A 21383-nucleotide genomic window follows, 5' to 3' on the forward strand; every position below is an offset into this window, starting at 1 on the left:
AGTAGAATCTAAATCCAAATTGTTATGAAGATCTGTGCTATATGGTATAAATACAAGGGAAAATGGTCATTAATTGGACTAAAATAAACACAAATGTAAAGTCAATTAGCTTTTAAATTATATTATGTACAGATCTTGATTAAACAAAAGCAGTTGTATCATAAAAATGCAATCCGGCTGAATAATGTGGCTATTTTAAACTTTTTACTTATTAAAGATGAATACCGAATAGGAAATATAATTCTTTACACAAGTATATAAAAACGGACTATACATGGAATTTGGAACTCCATGTAAATAAATGTATATATATATATATATATATATATATATATATATATATATATATATATATAATTTATTTGATCGCCATTTTCTTAATTTGACTAAGCTTACTTTTTGTTATGGTTCTTTTTGTCTTTTTTTGTGGGGGGAAGGGTATTTCTCACCCTTACCTTTTGAGAAGGTACTGTACAATTAATGAAATATAATTTAAATACATATTTTAGTAGCGAGTTAAATGTGCTAAGTGAGAATGAAGGTCGTATATACAGTTGTTGCTATACCAGCTCAGCACAGCTGTCGTACACCTGTGTGTGTGCGTGAACATGTGCGTGAACATGTGCGTGTGCGTGTGTCACTCAAGCAGACGTCTTGTTGCAGGTGTCCCCCGCCCTGGATGTACCCCGGACTCGCCTGAACTGAGGTTGTTCACTTTTACTGACAGGTAAAACTACTGTAACTGCTTTTCAACATTAGCGTTACCAAAAATATGAATAGTTTGAAACCCATGATACTGCATTTTCAATGTGAGTATGTCACAAAACTACGTTTCACGGCAAACAATCTGGAGCCTCGAAGAGACCGCCATTTTCTCAACAATGTTTTAATGTTTTAATGTTGTAAACCATTTACATGTTAAGTAATATACATAATTACATGAACGGATATTTTCACTCTATCTTTTTTATATTAACTCAAGAATGCAAGAATCGCTATTTTGCAATCGTATGTATTTTGTTGGAAAGTAGAATATTGTTGAAATATTTGATATTTGATCATGTCTTCATTTGATGTACTACATGGTATCTGAAATAACACTATGCAAATAATCTTATTCAGGAGATTTCACAGGCAATGATAAAGCCTGTAAGTACTTTTAAGGTTAAAACTGAAGGTGGAATTCAGTTGTCCAAGACGGCCGGTAGGAAACCTCTACTTCTACTACGGTACTGTAGGTTTTATGGGTTTCGGATGCGAGTTGTCGGCTTATAGCGCGTTTCTACTAATGGTGACGTAACGGCAAACCGGATATAACCAGTTCCGAGTGATTTGCTTGGCACTTATTGTCACTATTCAATGGGCGATTACTTTATACGGCTCTTACCTCCGACCTTGAATATCGATGGCGTATCAGCAGTGAGTGAGCAGACAAGGGTGTTGATCGTTTGTCACCATCGATACTTTTGTTGACCATTCGCTAGGAACTGCTAGTGGCATGGCCCCGCGTCCTACTAACTACCAGAGTTTGGTGGATCGCCAGGGCGGTTTTCGGGCGTTTCGCTTTGACGGGTTGGAGACTTGGGTGGCTAAAAATAATATTGGGTTTTCAAAGCAGGGCTTCAACAGCCAACCAATATAGTAAAGACCAGAATTTCCGTCGTTTGTACTCCACTTAAAACTACTGAGATTCCTTAGTTGAAATACGTGTTGTCATCCTGTATTCATAATATTATGGAAATGCATACTTGGATACCTCAGCGCATCAAGGTATTAGTAATTATTATACTCTAATCGACGAGCTGTGATAACCTACCAAAAGGATGATGAACGCCACTAAACAAATTTCCACCGATGCTGTTCTCCGTAACCCTAACTTTGGCTCATCATTAACGTTGTACGGGCGTATAGTAATGTATTTTTATTTTTGTTAATCAATTTTATGATACATGTTATCTTCATGAAAAAATGAATAAAAGGAGTTTATACAGGGCATAATGTGATATGTTAAAACAGTAAATGGTAGTTTTAATATACTCCAACATATTTTTAAAATATTGTTCTACTATATCATTAGTACATACAATTTGGACATTTTATTTATTTTTTATGAAGGATGCGTATAATAGAATAAACTTAACTGGTCCATGCACATCGGGAATACAGTCGGTGATTCAGAGGGTAGGCGACAATTGTGAATGCGCATGTGCGGAGAGCGCTTGGGTCGAAAAGTTCCATTGTTTTCTGGGCAGATTATATAGTACGTACGTATGTTTTTATTTAGATAATGGAATAAATCTCCCAAAATGTGTTAGGGTATTTACTTACCATTTTGTATGCCATGCATTCAAATTACGAATGTTCTGTAAAGGAGCTTTACAATTTTGGGATATGTAAAAAGTATTTGCCGATAAAAGTGCGCAAAGCGATAACCCGCGTTCAACCCTACCGATTGCTTTCTATCAGCGCACTTTCTACTCCGAGATACCCGGAGGTCGCCCGGTCCCAGTACTCAGTTAGCCTTGTAAGGAAACCGGCGTCATCTGGAGGCCATACATCGAGGACGCCATATGGCGGCGAAATGGTTCCGCTGCAGATTACCATTTAAACAGCGCGACGTCGGTCGCACCGAACCGAACCGGTTGTCAGGCTCATATGTCTGGCATTCCCGTGAACTTTCTTAGCAATGATTTAATCGCTCGTGCGATAGAACGTGCACCACAGTGCCTTAGAGGGTTGTGCGGAGATCGGCTCTAGACCCCATGTTTTCTTTCACTGTACGGTACTTCTCTAAAATATTTGGTTAGCAAAAAATATAACCGTATCTCTACAACCACATTGTTCGGTTTTTAACTGCAAGTATGAATGTCTAGGTGTTGTATATAACCAAGACCTAGTGCAGGTCGGAGTGCTGCCCCCCCCCCCATCAGTCGCTACGTTACACTCTGTCCTGCCGGCCGGATACTCCACACTTTTATCACAGCTAATTAAGTAAAAGCGCGCGAATTGTTATTATTTTGTTGTCTGCTAGAAACCCTTTTGTTTTAGAGTTAACCTTGTTCATGTCCTCTGTAGACTAATGGTTATAGTCTCGGTTCTCTAACAGAGAGGTCACGGGTTCAAATCCTGGGGTGGCCAATAATGTATATACACGAAACAGAGTGTGTACTTCGAAAATAAACCAGTGTACATCGAAGCCTACATAGTTGATGCTGAGGCTTAAAAGATAACAAAAATAAAACTTGTTTATGTTTCAATTGTACCAGATAGGTGTTGTATCCCTGGATGTTCTAGAAAATACAAAAGGAAAATAATTCAGTATTAACAATTATGAGGCCGATTGAATGAAGCGGATAGTCTTGTGACGTCACAGGACTCTGGCCTTGATATAACTTGAATTGCATCTAATGCCGTGTATAGCCTACAACCTGAGAATGTAGCCTACTTTATGCCGTGTACATATATAAAATAATACAATCTGTATTATAATTCTATATATTAATAAATTATAATAAATGTGTATTATAACATATAAATATACAGTCTGTAACTGTACTTAACTTTATTACTTTAAAATACTGTAGATCGACACATGTACATAGCAGAAAACTATTTCTCTAAACAAACGATTGTTTTGGCAGGTATGATTGGTCAACCCATTCCATAAGAAAAATGCTTTATCAGAATAAATGTAGAGTATTCCATTTTAGCTTAAGTAAAGAGGATAACTTTAACCGGTGCTGTAGCTCACGTAACAAACAAGTATAAGTAGGCTTATTTTTGCTTTGATCTGCTTGCTGCGGCTAGCGTTGTGCTGAGGTTTGTTTACATTTTCAATCGACTGTAACAACTGAGTTTGTTCTCAGTGTTCACACTTTTGCCAGTTCTTTATTAAACAATTTACACAACTATGTTATCGCACTATTGTTTAGAAAACGAAACATAAGTTATTTATTTCAGTTACAGTTGAGAATAACTGAACTCGCTGTATCGTCCTGCCTGCCACACGTCTTCACATTGACTCAAACCTAGTACTGTTTCTGAAAACCACACGTTATCTTCAAAATTAGTAAAAGTTAGAAGTTTTATGTAATATATTGTTAGCAAAAAATTTAACTGTTTTGAATTATTCTAAAATATTTATTATAACTAAAGCAAGGTTAATAACGTCTTGTTAATAAACATTAACAATAATTGTCGTAAGAGAAAAAAATCTTATGGCTGGAAGTAGACCTACCCTAACCTAATCTAGTACGTGCACCTACAAATTCCCGATAAGACCGAAGAGGCCTCCCAGTAGGTTTACAGTGTTGCCGATACCAATCCCACACTAAACAGCAGATATCCCAAATGAAAAGTGAGAGCGCACATACTGTAGGTTGTGAAATTTGTACAGTAGCCTAAGGTGTATTTTCATTATTACTTAAGGAAATGGAATTTTAATGAAAATCTTTTTCTTAAATAAAATATAATTTAAGGAAATTATAATTTTTATTCTAAACAGATGTGATTCCTGCAGCCATTCATATGCATACGGTAAATATTAAAATCCTTGTTTTGTGCTGGTTTTCTTAAGATCTCATTTTAATATGTCCTCAGTTACTACTTACGTTGCTTACAATTATTTGTTTCAATAAACATTGAATCGCAAAAAGTACTTGCTCCGCCGGGAGTCGAACCCGGATCTCTCACTTGCCGGGTGAATGTGCTACCATTACACCACAGAGCGCTTACTTTTTCCGATTCAATTATTTTGTATTTGGCCGTATCTGTCACATATGCGTTTAAATAAGCAAACTAACACATGATCGGAAGACCAAATACCTGTCAAACGACTTTTATTTACAATTATTTGTGGTACACTTAAATAGTGGCGCTATTTTTCTGTCATCAAAGAAGTAGTCTTAAATGCCGTAACTAAAAATTGTATAATAGTGGTGGCTTAGCCGGAAACCGACATTGGCATTTTGATCCAATGCGCATTTTGATATCATGCTAACGTCGGAAGGGTTGTGTGGACAGACGAGGGAGATTGATATTGCAAAACGGTGATGAACGCCGCCGGACCAGAATAGCAACGTGGCGTCTGGCATTACCTCATCTGTAATTTGGCTCAAGGGTCGAAAAATTTGGCCGCTGTATTTTTATTGTATCCGCTAGTTTAGATGTGACCCCCGCGTACACCGGGTCATTCTCATATACGCGTTCTGAAAATCTAATCACTCGCGTACAAATTTGTGGTTCGTTTTACGTTTTTACTCGCTGTATATTCCTTATTGTCACATTCTTCGCCGGTTGCTTAGTTTAGCTTAATTGCGTAAACGTTGTGGTAGTGATTAGTGCTGTTTTATATTAGGTTTTTAACTTTCCGGAATATGTATGACTTCGGCCTGTGTGAAGTCGAAGACAACGACGTGTATACCGCCTGTTGTGTCGTTGTGTTGGTTTGTTGTTGTGTTATTCTGAGTAACATTTATCGTCGCGCTGAAATACGTTGGCGTTGACTTCTCTACTCCAGGATTATATTCTTCGCTGACAGTTTCATGTGTTTCAGCTAGTCAGTGAAACTGTGTAATAAAACTCTTTGAGGTATGATATATTTTCTAATGTCATATTTTCTCTCTACTGCTGCTTAAGTTATATTTAAATAGTTAAATTACAGGTAAGATATCTGGCGCTATCAGCGTAGTTTAATTTGACGAATTGTGCTTATCATCCTTCATATTCGTATCCAATGCTACGTACTCTTACGTTTCTAGTTTGCAGTTTTGGTTAAGTTTTAAATAGCTGTTCTCCAAATGCAGCATTGCGACACTCTGCAACAATAAAATTGAATTTGACTCGTCGCCAAATGTCTTGTGTTCTCTTGTGAGAATTGGGTCGGCGTTATTGACATGACGGACGTTCCAAGGTCGTTTTGCGATAAGCGAAGCCACCTCACATGCTAGACGTTTCGAACACATTCAATTGTGTCTTTTGTTGAATTCTAATCGTTCTTCGTTGACTGGTAGTTCACTTGTAAATTGTAACACCGTAGTGGTGGGAGTTAAGTTAAAAATTGTAATTTTATAACTGAGACTACAATATCGGGAGAGGTCGGAAATAGTTAAATTTACTCACTTGCGATAACAAATCAGATTGCTTCGCTTGAAAGATAGATTGAATGATTTGCTTATTTTTAAGCATAGTTTACCTCATCTGGTATTAAACGTCAAATTAATTTATCTGAAAATCCAGAATATTACACTAAAGTAATCGTGTTATTCTAGAATAGTAAAATTGATCTCCTCAGTTATGTTTTTATTCTACCGTGACAACTAAAATACCAGACTTTTTGTTATATTAGCGTTTTTGCTTTTTTGTCTTTTATAAGTTTTGAATGTTTATTTTTTTATTTCGAAACGATCGCCATTTGTAAATGTCAAAATATTGATTTCAAGTAAGGTAGTGGTATAAGAAATAGCCATAACACCATTACATTGTTTTAATCGAAATCGTAAGAATATATTAATTATAAATTTTACAATAAAAGTCACAGACATACCGACACTAAACCAAGTTATGTAGAAGATATCTCTAATGGAAATGGTTTAATATATTTGGACACTTCACAACACAAAATCACACCAAGTTTATGAACACAAGTTGGTGGGTACCGGTATGTTATATTATTGTTATGTCGGGCGAGGCAATAACAATCTCCATGCAGTGAAGCCGGCCGACCAGCCGTGGCTGACCGTAGTGTTGCTGTTGGCCGGAAGTGAGAAATTCACTTTGCGTCTTGAGCTATTTTGGGAGGGCCAAGGTTACATTCCAATCCTGAGTCTACCCGTACTGACTGGCTTTTTCTGTGGTCGGATAAAAAAACTTGAAGGAATACAAGCTCACTCGTCTGCCCCCGGTTAATGGCAGGTCTGTGGAACAACTCTCCTACTGTAGTACTGTAGTCAACTGTAGTACCGATATTAAAGTGGAGCTGGAAACAAACGTTGGAGATCACTTACAAACGTTTTTGTTGGAAGGAAACGTAAACTGGGCAAGTACTCTAAACAAAACAACATGTTCAAACACATATATAAGTTTGTTTTCTTCAAATTGCACACTGGGGTCCTTTGGATCACACATAAATTTGTCATTCATATTTCTAACTTTACGTTTGCCTCGAGAATATGGATCACATCCCCCATCGGCCACCGTTGTCAGCTGTCAGTTGAGTGATAAACAAAAATCTTTTTTTCATCTTTGTGTCCAGTGTATCCCTGTGTGGCGTTTGAAGAAATGTCTTCCCCATCTTCTGTATTGGACGTATTGGTTCGTTTTTACTTTGTGATGTAACTTGTATTATTTTTTATATATCTATTGTTTGTTATAAAGTTACAAAATGAATTTACCAAACAACGTCCATAATAATTATGAGGCGTTGGAGGGTAACAGTAGTGACGACAGTGGCAATAACTTTGGAGCGGTTGACGAATCTGAAATCGACCACATATCTCAGAAGTTAATGAAATGGAATATAATTTTTTTTTAATTCGGGTTTTGAAAAATTACTTATATTTTCATGCTCAAATTGTATGTAAGTTTGTGTCATGACCTACCGCATTGTGACAGAAATACATTTAGAACGTGGCTCTACGTACACATGTACTGGTCTACTCTTCTAGTAGACTTTTGTTACAAAAAATATAGCAAAAAACATTCATTTTTAAACCTTAATTTATATTCAATTACGAAAATACATTCTTAAATGAATAAGGCAATACCAATCCCTGAAGCTATCTATGACTCATGTACATACTGTAAATTTTTCACATTTTTATCTTCAGCCATTTTTATTTGGCCCTGATGACAAAATGGCGTAGATTGCGTAATTTAAATGCTTGTAATTGTACTAGGAGCGATGCAATAGCACCAACTTAAGGAATTTGTGTATTCGTGTAAGAATTCCATGTGTGATAATGAATACGGAGACGCGAGGCGAGGCGACGGTGCGTGAGGCTGTTCTCACAAGATGAAGAGCGAAGACGGATAGACGGACGATGGTATCATTCGACACTTGACCCCAATTTAATGAGCTCATCAAGGGTCAACAGCTTATCAGCCTTGGCTTTGTAGTGCTGGGCCACGCTCAATATGGAAGTCCTTAACGTTAAAATTGTCATGTGATTTTAATAACATACGAGTAGGCCTAAATATCACAGGATGAATTGACTTCCACGATTGGTTGACAAGTTGGGTTACCTAAGTGAGCCCATTGTGAGTTGGATAATTCGTGTAGAAACTCGCAAATTTGTATTACTTTTAAAATAGCTTCATACAATTTTGCTTATAAAATGAATTCAGTTTTACGATTTTTGGAATTTTGTCGTATGGATTTGATCAGGTAAACGGACTGTAGGTCCACGTCATAAAACTGCCGGACGCATTTCTTACCTACTTCTTAAGGGGTGGACAGTAGGTCCACGGTCCCGGCCTGGGACCCACTGTCCGACTCACGGGTTTCTTTTGACGAGGGGTTGATAAGGGATAGTCGTACTCACACTGCAGCACTTGAATGGATGTTTCGAGATCTAAACTCTATATCTGCTAAATAATTTTCAGTACACTACATAAGACAGCTGCAAAAAGAATGAAACGAAATTATATACATAAAATAAAGTCAGGTTAGTTACGCCATTTCTAACTTAAGAATGTCTGTAACGATTATAGTGTCTACTGGTATATAAAGTATTATACAAACGATAATCCAATATAAGGAATAACTAATACAAACTTACTGTAGATGTTTATGATTCATTAGGCCAATGCAAACCAAATTAATCAGATAGTAATATAATGCTATATGGAATTCGTTAAGATATAATCCCTATTAGTAATCCACTTCATATGTGATAGCTTGAGTAAACTGTTGTTAATATTTGCTGCTTTAACAGTACGCTGTGCGAATGTAGTGGAAGCATCACTGACCAAAATAAAGAATAAGTGCAGGTAGAAAAACTAATGTACGGCCAGGTCAGTTTTGAAAAGTACGAGTAGGACAGTTAGTCCACAGGTGTCGGCGTGGACTAACTGTCCTACCCTGCAGAAAAGTGACGTCAGCCACCCTCGTCAAACTAGGCGTGGACCTACAGTCCTACAATCATTTGATCAAAACGTGTTGGAATGCTGTGCATTTTGGCATAAATATCTACTAGAATTTAGCTAGGCCGATCGAGTAAATATTTAATTTTAAGAACTTTTATGTTACAGATGTGTTACCCAAAGTTCTCTTCAAAAATATTATTGCCAATAAACTGAGTAAACAGTAATTTTAATCTTATTTGTCAGCATTTTAAAGTTATAGTCTATTACAATATCTTTTTAAAAATCTGTAGATTCGAAGTAACCTGTAGAAGCACGTGCATCTAATGCAGTAATAATCAGTGAAATAGGTCCACTAAACAGAGAACAGCTAGCTAGTATCTTTATACACGTGTTGGCCTACATTTACTAAATGTGCCGTACTGCAGTAGGCCATCTGTAGATAGTCAACATTGTGACAGTAGTTTAGTCAGTGGTCAAACAGAACTTTTATAGCAGAAAGATGATGTAGGTAAACGTCATAGTAATCAATGACAGTATATACTGTTTTAAATCTGAAAGTAAATGAAGCCAGAGAGGTATAATTTTGGTCCATTTTTTGTATTATATCTTTTTACAAAAAATGTATATACCAACAAGTTGAACTCCTAAGAAGTACAGTGTTTGGTCAGGCGGTCCTAATGGGGAGAAAATGGTAGAATGACACGAGTGGTGGAAACTGTACGTTGCAAGTCAACGCTACAAGGCTGCTCAGTCACGCCCACACCCTCGTGCATTGTCTTGGCGTTGGCTTTGCCTTCTCAACCACGTGGCGTAAATTTAAAATTCATTAATACACACACACACACACACACACACACACACACATTGATTTTACTAAATAACGTATACTACTTTTCTGGTCCTAATACACGGACATTTGGCTACTATCGTTGAAAAATTTTTATTCAGTTGTAAAGTATAGATTTTCCGTAGAAAATAAATTATTTTTATAGCAGGACGACGGAATCTGTTTCACAATAAATAAGTAGTATAGAAATATTACATAATAAATAATTATGGTTGAGTCTATAATCAGATGACGTTCGTTAAGAACATAATTACTTCATATTTTTACATTCTAAATACTGTAGTTTATATTTCAAATTATAAAAGTTAAATTTCTCGGTTAGTCGAATACTAGGTCTTCTGACAAGCACTCCTACCAGCGCGACGTGGTACAATCCTTAGCCCGAAAAAGGGAAAAAGTACTGAAACATTTTCACCTGCACCATATATGAGTTAATCATGGTTAACCGTCAGCGCACGTATGCACATACGAAAATGTTTTGATTTCTAATTTAAATAGACTCGGTATAAAAGGATTATCCTCAACTTAAATGCATGTTATAAGTTCATGGTTATTTTCAATTGGATGACAAATGCACAGTGTCTAATGAAAAAATAAATATACATAGGTAAGAAAACGGTGAAACGGTTGATTTTTACCAGTTTTAACATTAAAGTAGATATGATTCTGACTTCATGCCAAGATTTTGCCTCAAACAGTCATTTTGAAGGATTTTATCTGTGTATGTAAAGGTTTACTCGTGGATGGACGAATACTTATTTTTGTATTTCTGATTAAAAAGAGTTGTTCAGTTCCAGACTATAAGCTCGATGTGTCGTTATAGAGAATAATGAATGGATTTGTTAAAAATAGAGACTGGCGATTTACTATTCAGCCGCCGTCGTATCCGCCGTAGCAATAGGCAACACCCTAGTTCCACACTTATCTATGCTAATCAGCCTGCCACTTGCTGACAGCACAGCACAGCCGTTCAGTGTAAACCCAGGAGTTTACAGCTCGTAGCTAATGTGCTCGCCCCGGGCTGGGAGTCGGGCGCGGCATTCACAACCAATCATTATTCATCTCATCTTTCCAACAGTTTCCGCCTCCTTTTTGTCGCTACCATGGCTGCCCTAGTTACTAGGAGCGTTTCACGCAACAATTAAAAGATAAATTACTAAAATGTTTTATATGCTACACACTGGGGTTAAATTTGATTCAAGACCTCACACCCTAGTCACATGCGTTGTAAAATTCACCGAACATCTTGTAGCTTATTTCGTTGTGAAGATATCCTGCGTACAGATAATCACATAGAAAATACATGTCCAGCAATAGAAGGCAGGCAATAGAGATCTTTTAGCCTCTAATAGCCAGGCTTCGCTAACACTTAATAATAATCGGCATCGGGACCGCCGATGTGCTAGAACCGACTCATCCTTGTCTCTGGAAATTGTGCCATTTGTTCAATACTCCACATTACGGAATTCTAGTTAGATACCCCCATTTCCCCCCTCAAAACGAATTGCTACTTTCTCCAAGGGTCACCCCGCTTTCTCCTCTCTATAAAATCGATACGTGCTATTTTCAATGTTCGTCCATCCTTCAGTGCACATAGTTTAAGATAAATTTTAAAATAGCAAAAACACCTAAATTGTATTGGTGTACTATCAAAATCGGACGTGAACTGGTCTAATTAAATTACAGCTAATAAAGGATTTCCGGCAGGCAATGTTCCGATATAGGCACGCCAACCAGCAATCCTGTCCCTACCCGAAGTTAACCCTTTTATTGCTACGTGTAGTAACAGCTTAGGTTTGTGTTCAAATTTTCGTAAGTACGTTCAATGCAAAAGCCAAACACACACACAAACACAGATAACAGATAACTTTCCCTTTTTTAGTTCAACTTGGGGATTCAATAGGTTGGATTAAAATTAAACCAGTCATAGATTTATTTTGGTTAGTATTGGTATAATTAAGCATATGTTTCCAAAGGGACAATTAAGGATATGCACAATCACCAAACTATGTCTTACCTGTATAAAAATAAAAGTACATGCAAAGTGTCAAGTCTAACTCGATTTGTTCTTAAGATATTCACCTTAGTGATAAATTTCACAAACGCTTGTAAAATGTCAAGTCTATAGTTTAAACAACTTTCGAGGTATTCCCCTGAATTACAGGCTATTAGACTTTTTGCTAACACTCAGCCCATATAATCGGTACAGAATTGACGTTTTATATTAGAACTGCTTTAACTCTTCTCTAACGCTTATCCATTATAGTGTTGAAAAGCTTGGCTCAATATATAACAAAGTAAATCTATTAATTTCGTAAATATTATTACATATTCTAATTAAATGAAAATAAATCTTGCTAATATCATTAAAAATAATGTTTTATGGGCGTGTTTAAGATTTATTACATTCATGGTGTACTTTTAGCCTTTAATACAATATCACAACTTACAGCGTACAAAGCTCGTTATCTAGGTCAGCTGTACATAACTGCCTGACTAATACAGTTATTCTCGAAATTAAAAGGGTACTTTAGTATAATACGGATACCACTATTATACAGCGCCCTGTGGTAAATAAGTTGGATTACGTTATCATAAATATTTTACTAGTAGTACCAAAGTTACAGTTAACCTACGAGCGCTCACGTGATCTGAGCTTGAAGAATGTTTTTTTTCTTTTGCTCTGGCCACCGAAATCTGCACTAATGACCAGGGGCTTTTCCGATTGGTACTTTTCTGACTTCAGAACATGTCACATCATCCAGCGTGACCATGCATTTACCCGTGGTCATCGGTGCAGGTGTGGGTGGCCGCTACGTCGCTCATCTGGCGAGAAAAAAATCCCTCAAGATTGTACCTAAATTCGATCTCAACCTAACTTAGAGCTTGTTAAGAATAACGTTAACTTTTTCAATTTATAACACATACGTATGTATTTACCTACTTATATTGCGTAACAACAAATAGTAGATAGGGGCAGATTATAATACGAAAGTAGCTCTGTAAGGGTTCTTGGGCAACAAAGAAGAGTTATACGTAGTAGTAATGAATTAAATAACAGTTTAAGGAAGTTCAAAAATGCAGTTGGCTTGCAGTGTAAAAATGAAAAGACGGACGTCTCTCTATTTTTGGACGTTGGCGGTTTCAATATTGTAATTCCTGAAGTCACTCTTGCAGATGAGAGAAATGTGAGTTGATGTAGGTGTGTTATTATTGTAGAGAACTGTGAAGATCAATCACAATTTATCACAGAAGTTATTTGTGACATGGTCAGCCAGGCTCACAATGGCAATGCGTAGAGCAAGAGAGAGGAAGTCGGTGCTGTCGTCGCCTCCACATTCGAAAAGCAAGCAACCGCACTCACACAATAAGGTAGCGTATAAATAGCGAACCGGCTGGCAGGACATTGCCATGTATAGAATGTGGCTTTGCCGTCCGGCGGTGTCGGCTAGCAGGTTGGATGTGAGTACGGACAACCTGGACGCTGCTAGCTTAAGACCACTCAATTCAATTACCCGATTTAATTTTACATGATACTACAGCAAAAGTTGTTTAATTTTTGACAAAAACTCTTTTGAGTATTTTGTAATAGTGTATGGCACTTATATCCCGCTTTAGTACTATGGTCAGCAGACAAGGAATTAGGCGGTGTTGTTGGAAACCTGTGAGATTCCTCCAGGATACCACCATGAAAAAATCATCCAGACGAGGGGGCTGAATACTTTACGTGGAAGTTAAGCGGACAGTGGAAAGAAGTAATAACAGAAGGGAAATAGTGGTGGGAAATTTTTTTAGCGTTTCATCGTGCAAAATCTCATCTCGGGTACTTGGATTAAGATTCTCCATGGAAACTACAAAAGTGGCAAAGTGCTGGGATTGGCTCTGTGTCAGAGGCAACATTTTGTAGCATTTCACCGCGCATTATCTCGACTGAGTACTTGGATTTAGGTTTCTTCTGCACATTACATAGGCGGCAAAGTACCGTGATTGGCTCTGTCTCAGAGGCTTTCTCTTAAAAGAGGAAAAGATTACCAGAACAAATTTAGGAGTTTGACGGGTTCAGATAGTCCGTCTATATTTTTATTTGTAGAATTCGTATTTAATTGAGTTGGGATCGGCATGGTGAATCCAATCTCTATAATACAAGTGTTTTCTTTGTCTGTATTATTTCCCTTCTAATTTTCTTTTATAAAAAATAATTCTATTTGCAATTATAAAGAAACGAATGTTACAATCTATGTGCTCCTACTGATTGCTCTACGTTAACATTTTCTTCTTGTATTAGCATTACAATAATTCATGCTGTAGAGCAAGTTGGCTGCCATATAACCTGATATTTCTCTGACTAACAACAAACACTAGCAACAATACAATTTATTTATGTTTGAGCATTTGACCGGAAATGGTACAGGTAGCCCACAGTTTCATGTGCCAGTACCGACCGACCGCTTGTCACTACACTCGACGTCTACTGATGGAGGAACCAAGGAACCCACGCGTTCATATCAGTGAACACTGACTGGTTTATCTTCTGCAACTACAGACAGATCAGACATCGCTTGTTGAAAGGGTAGAGCTAATTAACAAGCATGTAGTCACTTGGCGTTCACAAGTGTTGGAATATAAATGTCTGTTTATTTATATTTATGGTATATTAAAAGGTCTAATTTATGTGTGTATAAATATTTATTTCACTAAATTACTATTTAGAAAAGTAGTTATTTTTTAAATAAGTTATTTGGGATGACTCTGTAGAAGGAACTTTTAAAAATCTCTGCGGTAATATTATTACTGTTTTATAATTTATCACTATTTAAATTAAACTAATTTATAAACCGAGCACTTGAAATAATTTTCATTAGCTAACATTATGTAGACCCATTAAAGGTATGGATAGAACTAATACATGGGGATATAAATAATTTCACTACTCTATAAAGATTTAAAAGTGATAAAAGATAGCAGAACACTGATTTTACTATAACATTTCAGTAGTATTGAAACACGCATTCCTAGTTTCACTCCAATCTTATAATTAATAAGAAGATCTATATTTTTTGACTAAAACAATTGGAACCGAGATTTTATAAAGTTGTTTGTGAGGGGGCGTTTATGCATTTTGAGCAATTATAACTAAATATATCCTACTAAATCTGAAATTTTTGTCATTTGCTGTTTAGTGTTTCAACTTTTAATTTTAGATTTTGGATCGAGCATTTGGTGACTGCATAATCAATTAGTAGCATGCAGAAATTACGTCAAAAAAGTAAACTGGAATTTCATCGATTATTCTTATAAAATTGATCATGATTGTCGCTGTAATGGAACAAAAATGGATCCCTCGTCCCCAAACTTAAGTTTAATGCTACAGTAAGAAGTGGTCGGGAGTGGGGAGTGGGACGTGGGCCAACATTTCTGGTGAAATATTAGCCTGCAGTCTATGCCTTTTATTTTTCTTAACCCAGTTTCAGTTGATTCAAATGTATAGCATACTCCGGGAATTGTGAGTGGATAAGTTGGCTGAATAATCCGGTTACGTCGTTACTATTGTTTTAGACCGAGCCGAGAGAGCGCTTTGTGGGAACAAATGGGCTCCTGGATACTATCGGACCAGCGATATTGTTTGCCTCTGTCGCCAACTGGTTATAATGTCTTTACCGAACTTTGGACCAGAGTATTTTAACATTCCAATATCTGCTTGTTCAATGGTCCAGATTGGAGAGGACACTGGACTGTCAAATTCTTGATTAATGAACTATCAAATTAATATAAATACGTTATTTAATGTATTACTGTATAACAGTTTTAATGTTATCTCCCTATTGCAAATTGTGATGCTCTTTATCGATGACAGGTACTTTTATTTCACTTCTTTAAAATCGTGTTATCTCTCCGTCTGCCCGCGATAATAACACTTGATGGAAAAGTTCTACAGATTTGAAACTATATTTAGGTTCCTCTCAGTCCAGTGAAGAAGAACTATATTGATCAAATAAATATAATATCAATAAAAAGGTCAAAATCAAAGGTAAAAGCAAAGTTTTTACATGTTTGGTAACCATGGCCGCAACGAGAAAATCGAAGAATGCCTATTCAAGTTTGTAAAGAAACTGAATACAATTATATGACACTATCATGTGATATGTTGGGACGTATTATGGTGAAGTTACTATGTTACATTGGTCTGTAGACTTTTGTTTCATTTTGTCGGGTTCTTCTTTACTCGGTTTGTTAAAATAAACGATGATTTAGAGTTCACTGGTAGACGATACAGTTATCGCCCTAATGGTTGACATAGAAATTCATAGGTCATTTATTATTGCAACTACTGTTCGTTCTATGCATTCACGGAATAATTTAATCATCTTATTTGTATAATCTTAAATTGTATATTTTATTATTGGCGACCTGTTAAATAATTGTGACAAGATTTTTTTTATCACAACTGTATTTTTTTCACGGCATAATTATGAAAACTGAAAAATTGTATTAAAAGCTGTTAACATAATTTTTGAAATGTCTCCTTAATAATGGCTGCACTCGTGTCGTAACGCTGTATTCCAGCTGCTGTGATTGGAGGTTAAGCATTCGCGAGATTTGAAGCGATGGGGTTTCATTACGGCATTCTCACGTTGTCGATACGTCCGCGTGCCCACCCCAGTCAATACGGAGTCGGGTCCTCAGACAGCTTGAGGATTTTCAGCAGCTTTTACGGGTTCGGAGTCCACCGCTATAGGTCTTCAGATTTCCACTCCCCTGTATATGTCGACCATCATAACAATACAATCCAATATTAATAATATTATAAACATTACACAGAGTATTTCACTCATACATTAATTTATTTTTTGATTCATGCGTATACAAAATTACTGTATGAATATTTTCTTGTATGTGTGCCCTGTGGATACATTACGATTTTTAGTAATTTAGTAGAGTTTTTTTAATTTGTATAAAACTTTTAAGATGTTATCCTAATATGGAAAATTTAGTTAACAATTTCAAAAACTTGTATGAATTTTATACATCCCTAAAGTGTTAACTCTGTCAACTCTTTCGGGAAGTTAGATCAAAGCTTTTCAAATGGTTACCGTTTGTCCACATATATGAGATATATACGAGTATATTCTCACAGGAACTTTTCTGCTTTTTTGTATGTTGCAAATCTTTTACTAAGCACCAAAGATATGTACACATGTTGCGTGTTCAGTTCTAATGTCCAGTCCTGCTAGTAATGCTTATTACTTAAAAGTAATAATCCACCGCTTGGCGGCGTGCCGACTACAGACCGCCCAGTGCTGGCTATAGGGACGGTGATTATGTAAAACGGTAAAGATGACCTCACCTCACCACAACTCAATGTCTACATGAGTCACCGGCCAGACCGGTTCTCTCACTTTCCCTTTCGCACCGAGTCCTTTAAATTACACCTCACGTTTTCTACATTTAAAAAACACCACAGAGAAGCGCGTCCGCTACTAGAAACCACGAATGAGTTATTTTTAGTTAAGTTTTACTGACGTCACGCTTAAAGTAATCTGTGTGCTAAATTCATAAAACGATAACATCGATGTGATTGTCCTAACTACTGTATATTACAAAATGAATTTTCCATTTCACACAGCTTTACTGCTATTAAATAAAAGTCATTTAACCACTGCAATTATTTATCTCGTCTCAAAAAAATAAATCATGTTATTGCCTTGCGTATTTTATTTAATACACAGATAAATTCGCCAACTTCACTTCCAGTAATTTTAAATATGCAATTAACTTGTTATATTTGAACTTGAAAAGGATTCTGTAGGCTGTGTGGGATTAATTCCTAACAACGCCTAATGACAGTGGCTTTATCATACACTTTATGTAACACATGAATTTAGTAATCACACATGCAATGTTAATGATGGAACAATGCTTGTGGACTTATTGTTACTGCCCAACTTCTCATATTCAGTAATTACAACCTGAAAATAATATATTTTTATTACAATCATATAAATAACTTTCGTAAAATTCCCTGTACTTGGTTTTACTGTTGATGTAGGATTGCTTGTGTTTATGTAAAACGTTCAGGTTTACATTTATTTTGTTGGCAAGTTCAGACAAGTATTTATTTTGTTCGCGTTTGAAATCAAGGATGTATAAAACATTGTATAAAAACTTGCACAGTAAAATAAGTCTGTTGCATAACCATTCTCAAATATAGGTCACGCTATTCTGTAGTCACATGTGTAGTAAATTATTATGTGACATAGACTAGAGATAATGCAGACATCTTACAATGGAACGTTGCAACGCTACCGGAGCCGGTTCTAATACTACCACTAGCTCAGCAGTAAATCTGTTGACCGCGTGTAACGATTACTATTCCCAGGTGAGGTGTCTAACTAGCTACAGCTTGTTAGTACCTTAGTTAAGTAATCAATAAGAAATTATATATTACAATTTGTCGATATATTTCGGAAATTGGATGGTAAGAAAAAAAACCAAAATATTCTACAGCTCTTTTTACTAAGAAAATATTGCACTAAAATTTTTAATAAAGAAATAATCCATAAATAGTTTAAAAAATAATATTGGATAAAATTACAAATGTATATATTAAGCATTTTCATTATTTTAATGAGCATTTTTTATTTTCTGAGAACGTTCCTGAGCATAAATAATTATATACTAATATATACAGAAAATACAAACCGTTAATTGTATGTATTGTAAGAATACTGTAACCCTTTTTCAAGCTTTCTTTATTTTTAGTTATCAATTGTCATTTCACATTATATGTCGTTGTTACAATTTGAATGTTGTTCTTTGTGTAAAGTTTGGATTGAAAATTTTGTTAAAAACGTGTATAGTTTTTGCCTCTCTACCAAGAGTCACTAAGTGGTGGAATTTCGCCAGTTGGCTCAAGCATCTGTTGTTACGCGTTATATTTTTACTCCCGCGTTGTCTTATTGTTGTGGACCGATAACTGATTGTTTATGTTCGGTGGTGAGAGACGTGTAGTTGTCATCGCTCTCAGTTTAACACAAATAAAATCCAAACCATGTTTCTGGCTGTCTTCTATCCAGAATTCCGTTCAAAGCTGTTTTAGCTAGTATTTTTGTCTCTAGACTAATATAGTGTTTTTGAAGTTTCAGGAAGCCATTTCGGTTATTATAACCGTAAATAGTTGTATTTTTATTGCTAAAAATAAATTTGTAAATATGGATGTAGTAAATGTATTTACTTTGTGGAATTAAACAAATATGTATTTTAATTTCATCGTCGGCGGTGGCAAGAATTGTTTTATATCTCATTCACGTGGACTTGTTTAGATGATATAACAAGAATAAAATGTAACTCGGAAATTTTCTTCGGTTTCCTTTTTTCCGATTTGTGTTATCACCGGGATACTACCTCTCTCCCAATTATTTGTATTACGTCTAGCCTCAATTGCCCGATTAGGATACTTCCGGTTTCAGATATCCGTATAATTGAGGCTATGTGTGATGTTTGATACCAGGCCGCAGGAATTGCACTTGGAAGTTTTCTGGGACAGTGTAACCGAGCTCGGTCCTGATAATCTAGATGTCACCTCTATTGTTACCGGGTGAAATCCCTCAGGAAAAGTCGGCCAGAGGAGGGGGCTTTCTCCTTCCCACCCTTTCCCACCCCATATTGATTCTCTTGCGTGTTTACTACCCTCTCAGGTGGATTAATTCCATCGCGCCGCTGATCATTTTTTTTGCTGTGTACATTCATTTATCTCTGTTTGACGGATTTATAAATTAATTTACATTGGCTGAAGAATAACGGTTTTGTTACGCTCACACCAAAAGTCAGGTCTAAGGAGAGATTGTTTTACATCGATTTGGGGTTTCTTCATTTTTCATTTTACTGAAACATTAATTTTAGTAATTAACAAGCAAACATGTTTGAATTTATACTTTAGAACTTTACAATCTTGGCCATGAGCTAGAATTCAGTTAACGTTATGCACGTTTGTTTGATTTGTGTTTAAAAAACGCCTGCTTTTGACTTATGAGTATAACGGTTTAATTTGTTAATTGTAAACTTGCACTGTCTAATAATGTTTAACTAACTCCCTTTTATGCCGTAAACGTTCCTTCACCTACTCAAATGAATGCTCTATGAAGGGTCTTTGAGTAATCTTATTGTCTCTGTATGTCAAGTTAATGTCACTAATGTTAAGCGAGAAAACATATTTCTAAATGTACGCCCTTTTGAATATTCTAACTGTAAAACTACCTGAATAGTTAGATTTTTTCTTTTACGATAATTGTAAATTGTATTAAAAATTGTTCTTTTACAAACCCAACCGTGTAATAGCTATATAGGTTTAAAGTATATAAACAATTTTTATTAGTGAGCGGAGTGACATTATGTATGCACTTTGAACGAGCAAATATAACCTTTCCAGTTTACGCTTTTAACTCAAAACGAAGTTTTAAAATTAGAAATGGTGAATTTACTGTTTAGAATATTATAATTTATGCCTATTTAAAGAGGTATTTTTTCTTAAGGACGTCATAAGGAATCCCAACGCTGCGCCGCGGTCATATCTCCGTTATTAAGGGAAATCAAGTGTTAAACAAAAATATTGTAAGGCAGTAATGAACGTCCGTTAATTATGATTGGTGGTGAAAGAGGGGGGGGGAGCTGTAGCTGAATCAATCAGTGATTATATACTGCAGTATATCAGTAGTGGATGGTAGTACTGGCTCTGACATTTTAGTTTTAACGTATGTTAAATGTAGAGTGATCTTTGACGAAACCGAAATATATTGAGATTTTAATTGTGTTAGAATGTTTCGACAAAAGCAACCTATATTATTATATAGAAATGTAACCTTCTGTATGTTTGTATATGTCAAAATCAAGAATAATAAGTATCATAATTTATATGAACTTAAATAGGTGATAATTTAATCTTTTTTGTTGCCCATCTGTCAAAGTCAGTTACACTTTACAAATGTCAAGTTACTTGCGTAGGTTTTCCTTGTATGGTTTGTTTTTACTGGAATTTTAATAAACTACAGTAAAATACCAAAAAGGAAAAATTAACCTTTCTCGACATTCCGCTAGGGCAAGTACGATGTCATCTCTGCGAGAAAGTTTGTATTTCTGCCTGCTATGTTACCATACAAATTTATGTCAACACCGAACTCTGTTAGTACAATATATTATAGCAGTATACGCTCATATGTACCACAACATTCCATTATGTTCTAATATCCCGTATAGAAGTATGGAGCCCTCAGTTTATATACAATGTAGAGGCTGTTGTCAATGTAGTGTCTAGCCCGTGCCCACGCCCGACACGCGAGGCCGCCAGCCAGCTAGCCAGGTGCAGCGTCTCACGTCGCGTGTCTGCCATTACCTACCGCGTCTGCAGTTCAGCGTTACGTCAGGAATATGTCCATCGAAATTCTCTCCTCTCACAGTT

General features: G+C 36.1%; 1 protein-coding gene across 1 annotated transcript in view; it reads left to right on the top strand.

Moving 5' to 3' along the window:
* Window positions 1-21383, top strand: part of LOC124357141 (spectrin beta chain-like) — a 167905-nt gene that overhangs the window by 25223 nt on the left and 121299 nt on the right. Inside the window, 1 exon segment of the mRNA XM_046808626.1 lies at window positions 664-727. The gene's annotated coding sequence lies outside the window, so the exon portion shown is untranslated.

The sequence above is a fragment of the Homalodisca vitripennis genome, chromosome 3 (assembly GCF_021130785.1).
Source record: "Homalodisca vitripennis isolate AUS2020 chromosome 3, UT_GWSS_2.1, whole genome shotgun sequence".
Taxonomy (NCBI): Eukaryota; Metazoa; Arthropoda; class Insecta; order Hemiptera; family Cicadellidae; genus Homalodisca; species Homalodisca vitripennis.